The sequence below is a fragment of the Acanthochromis polyacanthus genome, chromosome 9, assembly GCF_021347895.1.
Source record: "Acanthochromis polyacanthus isolate Apoly-LR-REF ecotype Palm Island chromosome 9, KAUST_Apoly_ChrSc, whole genome shotgun sequence".
Taxonomy (NCBI): Eukaryota; Metazoa; Chordata; class Actinopteri; family Pomacentridae; genus Acanthochromis; species Acanthochromis polyacanthus.
In genome coordinates, this window is record NC_067121.1 from 27,476,433 (window position 1) to 27,485,016 (window position 8,584).

At 41.5% G+C, this 8,584-nt stretch overlaps 1 long non-coding RNA gene across 1 annotated transcript; it reads right to left on the reverse strand.

Annotated features, from left to right (window-relative positions):
• Positions 1 to 801: 801 nt before the first annotated feature.
• Positions 802 to 3,636, reverse strand: LOC127535392 (uncharacterized). Its single transcript, XR_007944240.1, has 2 exons — positions 3,016 to 3,636; positions 802 to 1,379 (listed from the first exon to the last, which is right to left on the reverse strand). It is a non-coding gene; the product is annotated as an uncharacterized LOC127535392 (long non-coding RNA).
• Between the last annotated feature and the right edge of the window lie 4,948 nt (positions 3,637 to 8,584).

Consider the following 8,584-nt stretch of genomic DNA (forward strand, 5'->3'; position numbering starts at 1 on the left):
TCAAAGTTTAAAAAAAAGACCAAAGAAGACACAAATGCAGTGGAGCAGAGAGCAGACTCTTCTCTGCTGTGTGAGCACGCCTCTCAGTCTTCTTAGTGACAGTAGGTATCTTATATTTGCTCAGGTCTGTTTACTGATATTAATCAAAGCTCAGAGTAGGCCCGGCTCTGCACCCACCTCATACACAGACCAAATGCAGGCAGTGAAGTGTAATACAAGGCAAAAACTAAATAGAAATGACAAAAAGCACAGGGTACAGGTGCACAAGATCCATCCCATCATTATTTCTGACCCTATAAGCACTATCAGTGTAGTTCAGAACCTCAGGTCAGCCTCCTAGCACCACTTTTAGTGTCTGATTGTCTGTATCTGGTTTGGTGACTCTTTCACCATTTCTTGTGCTTTAGACGTCAGCTGCAAACATTCATGCATGCTTACACTACTAAGAGGACTTCTGCTTACCAAATCTGAGAGACCTGCTCCATTTCTTTACAATTCTGACACACGCTGAAGAAGCTACAGCAGGAAGCAACCGTTACACACTGTCCATTACAGGTACTGAGGCAGCCTGTTCCATTCCCAGAGGGATGTAGAGCCCCCTTATTGATTGATGGCTTGTATTTAGTCCTCTAAGTGTTGCACAAAGTGAAGAGTTAAGCATGGCTTTCTGGCTCCAGGCCATCCCATAATATCTCTGAGCACATGAACAGGATTTTTTTCCCCCTCTGGTTTCTCCTCTAATCTCAGTGTCCAACTCTGTAATGTTGGTGTTGATGTGAGAAAATGCAGAAATACACATAAGAGGTTTACAATTGGGTTTTATTTTACCAAAATAAAAGACTTTAAATGCTGTTTGTTCCAATGGAGGATAATCGATAAACAATAGAACCTTGGATTAAGAATATGTAGTATAACTGGAAAGTTTAGAACAATAATGCTCAACTATTTCAGTCTGTGGCGCACAAAGTACTTCATGGCATTATTGCATCATTTCCCTGAGCAGCTTTTCTTGTGTGTGATTCAGTTCCATAAATGCTTAATTGATGCTTTTGATTGCCCGTGATTAACACTGCTGAACAGTTTGGCTACACTCATTCACACGGAGACTGAATCAGACCATTTTAAGTGTTTTTTAAAGAGCATGTTTCAAATTGTCGCCACTGAAAAAAAAGCAGAATATCCCCGTCAACGATGCCAACAGTGAAATGTGAACTGAAGAGTCGTGCAGGTTAAAGCTGACGTAAACCGGAGGGCACTGCTTGTGCTGAGAGGTAGACTGGGACTTGTTGTTCTTTGAGCAGCGTCACAACAAAATCACTAGTCTTCCACTCAGCACCACCAACACTTTCTCACGTCGCGTCCACATCCTCTGCTTCGATCTGTAATAAAAGAGAAAGAAACAGGCTTTTAACACCGCGGGGCCTTATTGAATCTGAACCTTCCCCTTCACTGTGCTGGTGTTAAACGTGACGTATCGATCTCACGGCGTCACCATCGTGGACTTGAGGTAATGCATGTGTCACAGGTGTTGCAGAGCACCGGCTAGTGGTGTGCTGATGGCTTGTAAACTTTAGATGTCGGAGATGCTACATACAATTCCCATCTCTGTGTTTCCCTCGGCCCATTTCTCTCTGAAGCCTGTTGACATTCCATCCTTCCTTTGTTGTTGTAATGCCAACCTTTCAGCTCCTCTCAAAAGAGGGAGACAGGAGGAGGAGGAGGAGGATGAGGAGGAGGGGGAGGGAACACAGAGAGAGAGAGGGAGGATCACACCACAGCACTTAGATTAAATGCTGTTTCACCATATGCAGGGAGCAGAAACCCTGAGCGGTGTACAACCAGGCCCTCAAACTCTGATTTTATTTTCTCCTGCAAATCGAATCACATTTATGCTAAGGTGGAGAGAGAGAGAAAAGAGACATACAGATTGTCCTGCATATCCAGTATGTTTTTTGAGCTGGTAGCTATGCAACAAGACTGGGAGTCAGTGGAAGAGGGGGATGGGAAGATGGGGACAGTTTAGAGAGAGGAAGGAAGCAAGGAAGGAAGGAATGAAGGAAGAAAGGAAGAGGGTAAGATGGGGTCCTTAAGTGCAAACTAGAGAAAAGAGGAGTGCTGAGGGGAGACAGTACTCTGTTTATACCAAGAGGAAGACCCATGATCAATAATGTCCCCTGAACTCATTTTCATACAGTAAAACAAACCATTTGCTGTTGCTCTTGGAGGCTTTCAAAGAATCTGCCACTCAGAAAAATCCACCATTCAGTCCCCAAACATCAGCTGAATTGAATAATATTCAGTGGATGTGACAGCATGATTGGAATAAAGCTATAAGAGCCACAAATGAGGCTGTTATTCCTTCCAGATCGCAGCTAAATGGAAATGATTAGCCCTCGACGTGGGAGCTGTCCAGTGTCTCGGTGCTGAATGACGCCCTACTTTTTTTTCTTTCTTTTTTTTTCTTTTTCTTTTTTTTTTTTCACGTCCATCTCCCCCTCAGCATCTCGCCTCGATTCCGGCTCGGAGAAAATAAAAAGAAAAGAAAAGAAAAAAAAAAACATGCCACCTGTTGCTGCACCGAAGTTTTCTCTCAGGAGGTTATAAAGCCAAAAGACCTGCGATTATGTGACACATTTGATCCCGATCTTCAAGTGCAGTCAGGTCACTTGTCTGTTATTTTTCTTCTTCCCTCAAATCACGGCAACATGACGACACGATAAACATTTTCCCTCAAGGCACGAAGAGGAGGAAGAAGCTGCTGTCATTTTCATCTCCCTTAGACACGCTAACAGCTGTTTTCTTTTTTCTTTTTGTTTAGGACTTGATTTTTAGCCTCGTTTGTTGTAATTTACTTGATTTTTTGGTTCTTTCAATCCGGATGCGCCCAGAAAAAGGAAGAAAAAAAACAAGAAAAAGGTGGAGCGAGGACAAACAAACATTAACATCCTGCAAATGGTGAGGCGATCGTGTGGATCAACCGGGAAGGATGATTAAAAAAAATAGAGATGGACTCACCGACGGAGGGAACAACAGGTGATGCTGACATTATGCTGGATGAGAAGGTGGACGAGCCTCGGTCGCTGTGGGGGCTTTTCTGCTTGAAATCAGCCACAATCTCTTCGCCTGTGCGCCCTCCCATCCGAGCTCCACGTAATGGTTATGGTGATGTTACTAGGTAGGCTGGAGGAAGATGGTACAGTGTGTTTATATACGTCCGCTGCCCGGAGAAGACAAGGAGGAGGTGGGACAATGTGGAGTGACGACTGCTGGAGGAGACCAATTGACGTGGATTTTTTTTCTCTCTCTCTCTCCAGACCTTGTTATGGGTGCGGCCCAAACCCAGCAGCCAAATTACATTATACGAAGGTTAAAGAAGCATATGAATAAAACATATGGAAGCCCAGGATGTATGTCCATGAAAAATAATTAATATTTCTACCATCATTTCTATTTCAATTTTTGTTTTTCACTGTTGAGCTCATGCAATGTCATTTAGAGGCGCGTAATTTTCACTTGATTGAAAGGGAGAGAAAAAATTCAATTGAAATCATGCCTCCTTCCCCAAGAGTGCAACAAACTTCACCTCTGCGCCTGGCTTTGGTGAACAGCACATGTAATTGAATTAAAAGCTGAACCGCGAGATCAGGATTAAACATCTTATTGATTTTTCATGGGGGAAAAAAAAGAGTAAAATGTTACATACTGTACCTGGGGATGGGGAAACTGCATGGCCTCAATGGCAACATAGCAGAACAGCAGTGATAAAACCAGGTTTTTATTTACAATGCTGGGTTTTCTTTTTGGCTTGCATACAAAAATAAAAAGTAAACAATTAAATACAGAGATAAAGGACACTGGAAAAGCTTAATCAGCATTACAACACTCACATAAAGGAATCAGATTACAGTGTATTTGGGTAAAATATGCAAATGCTCCTGCAACCCGTGTTCACTCTTGTATCACTGTTGGAAACTAGCCAATGTACAGTCATCTATCAAATGCAGAGTCCCCGAAAACAGGTCATCAGCATCTACATCCATGGGAACACACCATCCACCCACCTCAATGTAAGTTTTTTGCTGTCTGAGAGAAAACCCATCCCCGTGATGCAGCACAGAGCCGGACAGTAGGTCAGGAGATGAGCATTGTAAGTCATTACTGCATTAGAGCCACCGGTCAAATGACATAATTATACTATTATTCACTGTTCTCGACCTCCTTGACAGTTTAGCAGTGGGCTTGTGGGGGCGCAAGAGAAGCTTGTGATTTAAATGAGCTATCATTTTAGTTTGAAGTCTCTTTAAAGTCTGTTTAAACCAGCCAAAAACCCCTCAATATGTTTTATAAGAGTTACATATATCTGAATTAACAGGCTCAGGTAGAAGTCCACACAGTTGCTCACGTCAAAATGTGCAGGTCTATAAAGTTCCCGCTTCTTCCTGTGTAAAACTACTTGACACCACGCGGATGGCAAGTTGATTCTGAGGAAGAATAATGATTTGGACAGCCGTACCTTTCACTATTGCTCCCTTTAGATTTGCATGGATCTTACAACTTAACTCCCTCTCACAGCTCGAGCACACCAGCTCACCTTCAACGCTGCAAAACACTGAAAACTGCTCTACACTGCACACTGGCAAATTGTGATATTCCAGTTCAGACAACCATCCAATTCTGAAGAACAATAATGATGCAGAAAGCCCAAGCCTGCAAGTTAACAACTGGTTCTCAGGTGTTACATATCTGTGTGTTTGAGGCTGTCATCAGTTTCAGGGCAGGAATGTGTCTGATGTGTCTTCTAGCATATAAAAAAAACACATCATTTGAACATGTTATCAAGTTAAAAACATATATATTTCATTGTATGGAGTATTTAAAACACTACAGACTGGATTCAACATTGCTGGGTTTATTTCCAGTCCGGTGATGAGTGTAACATCGAGCTGCACTGTCACAGCCAGCCGAGGTGTCGCTGGTCCTGTTTCACTTCATGCTCCAAGCTCATCATATGTGGACTTGGAAAAAACTGCAGCAGTCTTTACAGAAAACACAATCTGAACATGATTGTTGAATATACCCCTCGTGAATTACAAATCACAGCCACAGTAATTGTCAGTAGGTAGGTTTTGTCTGCAATTAGACAATTAGGTAGCATCTGTGCTGTGAAAGTAGTCCATGAGGAACCATTAAAAAGTAAGCACTACAGCTCTTCTCTTAAAAATCATGCTCATCTCTCAATTATTTTCACTTTTGTCTATAAACTCTCAAAATGATGACACATTCTCTGTTTCAAAGTGTTCAATTTACAGTGACAAGCAAAAAAAAAAGAAGAATCTCAGGTTAACATGTTGAAGACCAAAACTGGTTATTATATAAAATAGTTAGCCTATGAATTTATTGAGTAGTTATCTCAGCTTTCAACTTTAATTTCCCACCTAAAGAAGATGTTGTGGCACAATTATAAGGACGTCTCCTGAATGCAACATCACATCAAAGTTTTTATGTCGCTCCATTAAGCTTTTATTCCAGTGAGCTATTTAAATCGCAGCGTTCTCTCTGACACCAGCTAACTGACGGATCATCCCGACGGAAAAACACCCTTCCCACCCCCCCTGTTCTATGAAAGGTGCTGCTGGGGTGAGTGTCCGTCTGTCCACCGGCACACGAGTGACCCGTTCCTCTCTCTTTCTGTTTTCCTCTGACAAAAAAATGACCAAAAAGAAACCTGGGTGGCTGCAGCTATTAGTTATCACAAAAGCCTTGTTCCTTTGATATCCCTGAAGCCTGGGTATCAATGAAGCTCAAGAGTCGGGCTTAGGGAGGAACCTGGGGGAAGATCCTGTTCGCTGTGTTGTGAGGCTTTAGTTGTATAACGAACATCACACTCTGTGCCTCTTGATAGAAACATCAGGAGGTAGGATTATGCATATTAGCGATCCCCCTCTGTTCTCCCCTCTGCTTTCAGGGCTTAATGTTAACATCTGCACACCGAGAGCCACAGATGAGCTGAGAGAGTGTGTTGAAAGTCTCCCATTCAGATGATTTATATGATCACTATAATGGACTATGCATGTTATTTCGATGACATTATAATGGAGTCTGAAGGGGAGAAAGGCTCGTGCTCTTTGCTGTTGATAGAAGCTGAGTCACTTAGGCTTACACCATCCGATTTTCACCCGAAAAAACAAGCACTTCACGATAAAAGACCTTTAATTTTTGATATCGCTCAATTAGCAGTGGTATTTTACATTTTTTCCCCACCTCAGTCCTGCTTATTAATTGTCAAATTCCAACAATGTAGCTGAGGATTTCATTTCAGATTCCTAAATTAAAGCAGAGCATAATTATTCAGCATCACCCATCATTCGTCATGTATTTGGACCCTTCAGCTACTGTTTACACCGATCAAATCCATTTGCAGTTTAAATGTGTAAGAGGGAGTTTGGAGAAGCTGCAGGGCTCAAGCAGAGGTGTAGGAGGCTGTGAACATTCATTATTTTTCATGCTCTGGGTCAAAGCTATGCATGTGTGGGCTGAGCTGATAATGTGATAAAAAGAAAGACAGTCTACGCTATTGTCAGGATCTTAATCCCGTCAGCGTCAGATCTGATCGTCACCTCTAAGGTTGCATGTTTAAGGTGGATTGGAAGGGTGTGGTAGCAGCACTGTGGCACTGAATCACTGAGTTAGGATGCGCTGGATGGCTCCCTCTGCTGTGCATTTTGGATTTGGACGACACAGAGAGACACATCTGCTGGAAAGCATTCAAATGTGTGACAAATTAAAGGACAAACCTGAAATAAATGAGCTGAGAAGATTAAATTAAAGCATATTGCTCTGTACAGTGTGCTAATAGGTGAATTAAATGTTACAGCCTTCGCAATTAACCCAAGAGATTTTCTCTTGGCTTAGAGCAACGTGTTAATCACTGCCATCAGTTTTTCTCTTAATGTCAGCAGGCAGGTGATTTTGCTTAGTAGAGGCAAAGAATACAGGAAAAATAGGAAAACACAAACCTCATATGTCTGACTGAGCTCCAAGTTTCAGTTTTTAACCTGATGCTTCAAACCACAAAATGTAAATGTAAGGTTTTTAAGGTTGGCATCATAAGTACCATTATTACTATTTGGACACAGTGATGTGCTCGGAAGAATTTCTAAGCTGGATCAGCTATTAAAATAAAATATAATAAAAATAATTCCCATTTTACTTTTTCTGTGCTCTTGAAATAAAAAATATCTGCAAACAAACATCTCTTGGCATTTAAAAAAAGGAAGCTGAGAAAAAATGTATACTAGTCTGATAAAGGATAAGTCTGGTGGTTTTCAATATTTTTCTGTCAACATGTGTTTCAAAAAAGACCAAAACCAACAATTATTTAATCATTTTCACGGCTGTTGTCTCTGATTAACACAGGACTTACAATTTGCTTCAATCTGTAAAATATTCACCAGAGAAATAATGTGTATTGATACACAGCTGAATAGAGCTAACAATAACAACAGCATAATTTAGTTTATCCTTTACTTTTTCTTTTTTGAAACTACAGCTATTGTAGGAGATTATTTAATTTTTTAAATTTAATTTTTTAAAATTGTAGCGTCAACCAGAATGCTTTGCCTTTACCGTACTTGACGTGCTCATCTGCACACTGTTTCAATCTTAGCTATATATGTAGTACATTCAATGCCAGAGCCTTAAACCATGACAGTAAACTTCTGAATCAGTTTCAGTGTTAACTTGTATTTTGTATGCCTCATCTATCTTATGCATGTATCCAACTGTGTGTTATATGTTCCTTTTCCCCTCACCTCTCTACATCTCTGTCCCTCTCAACCCCCGGCCAGCAGCAGATGGATCCCCCATATCAAAGAGTCAGGTTCAGCTCGAGGGAGTTTTTTCTTGCCACTGTCACCTTGGAGTTTGCTCTGGGGGTTCAAGTATATGGGTTCTGTCAGCATCTTGAGACAATTTGAATTGTAATGGTGCTATATAAATAAAACTGAATTGACATGAATGAACATACGGACAGCATCCCAGAGTCAAATCACTGCTTGTCCTTTAGAAAGCAACAACAAGACCCAGCCTTGCTAATATACACAAAGAAGCCTGATGCTTTTCGGGAACACATCTTTCGTCAGATGCGACCAAAATAGCTTTTTTTTTTTGGCTTAGATGGAATCCAGCATTGTTGCTGTGAACCAGGTCAGGACCACCACAGTGAATGGATGTCCCCAGCAGTGAAACACGGAGGTGGAAGTGTAATAATACTGGACTGTATGAGTACAAAAGATGTTTGTGCTTGTCGATACATCCGAATACCGACTGACAAGATGACTCCCAGTCTGCAGAAGCTTGGCAGAGGAGGAATATTCCAGCATGAAAATGATCCAAAGCACACTGCCAAAATCACACAAGAAGGTTAAAGTGAAAACTATGCCAAGCATGGCACCTGACCTGAATCCAGCAGAGCACCTTGGGGGTATTCTAAAGAGGACTGTAGCACAAAGAGCAGCTGAACAAATAGTAGACAGGGAAACATCTCAATTTGTGAATCACTGGTATCCTCCATGCTCAGGAGAAT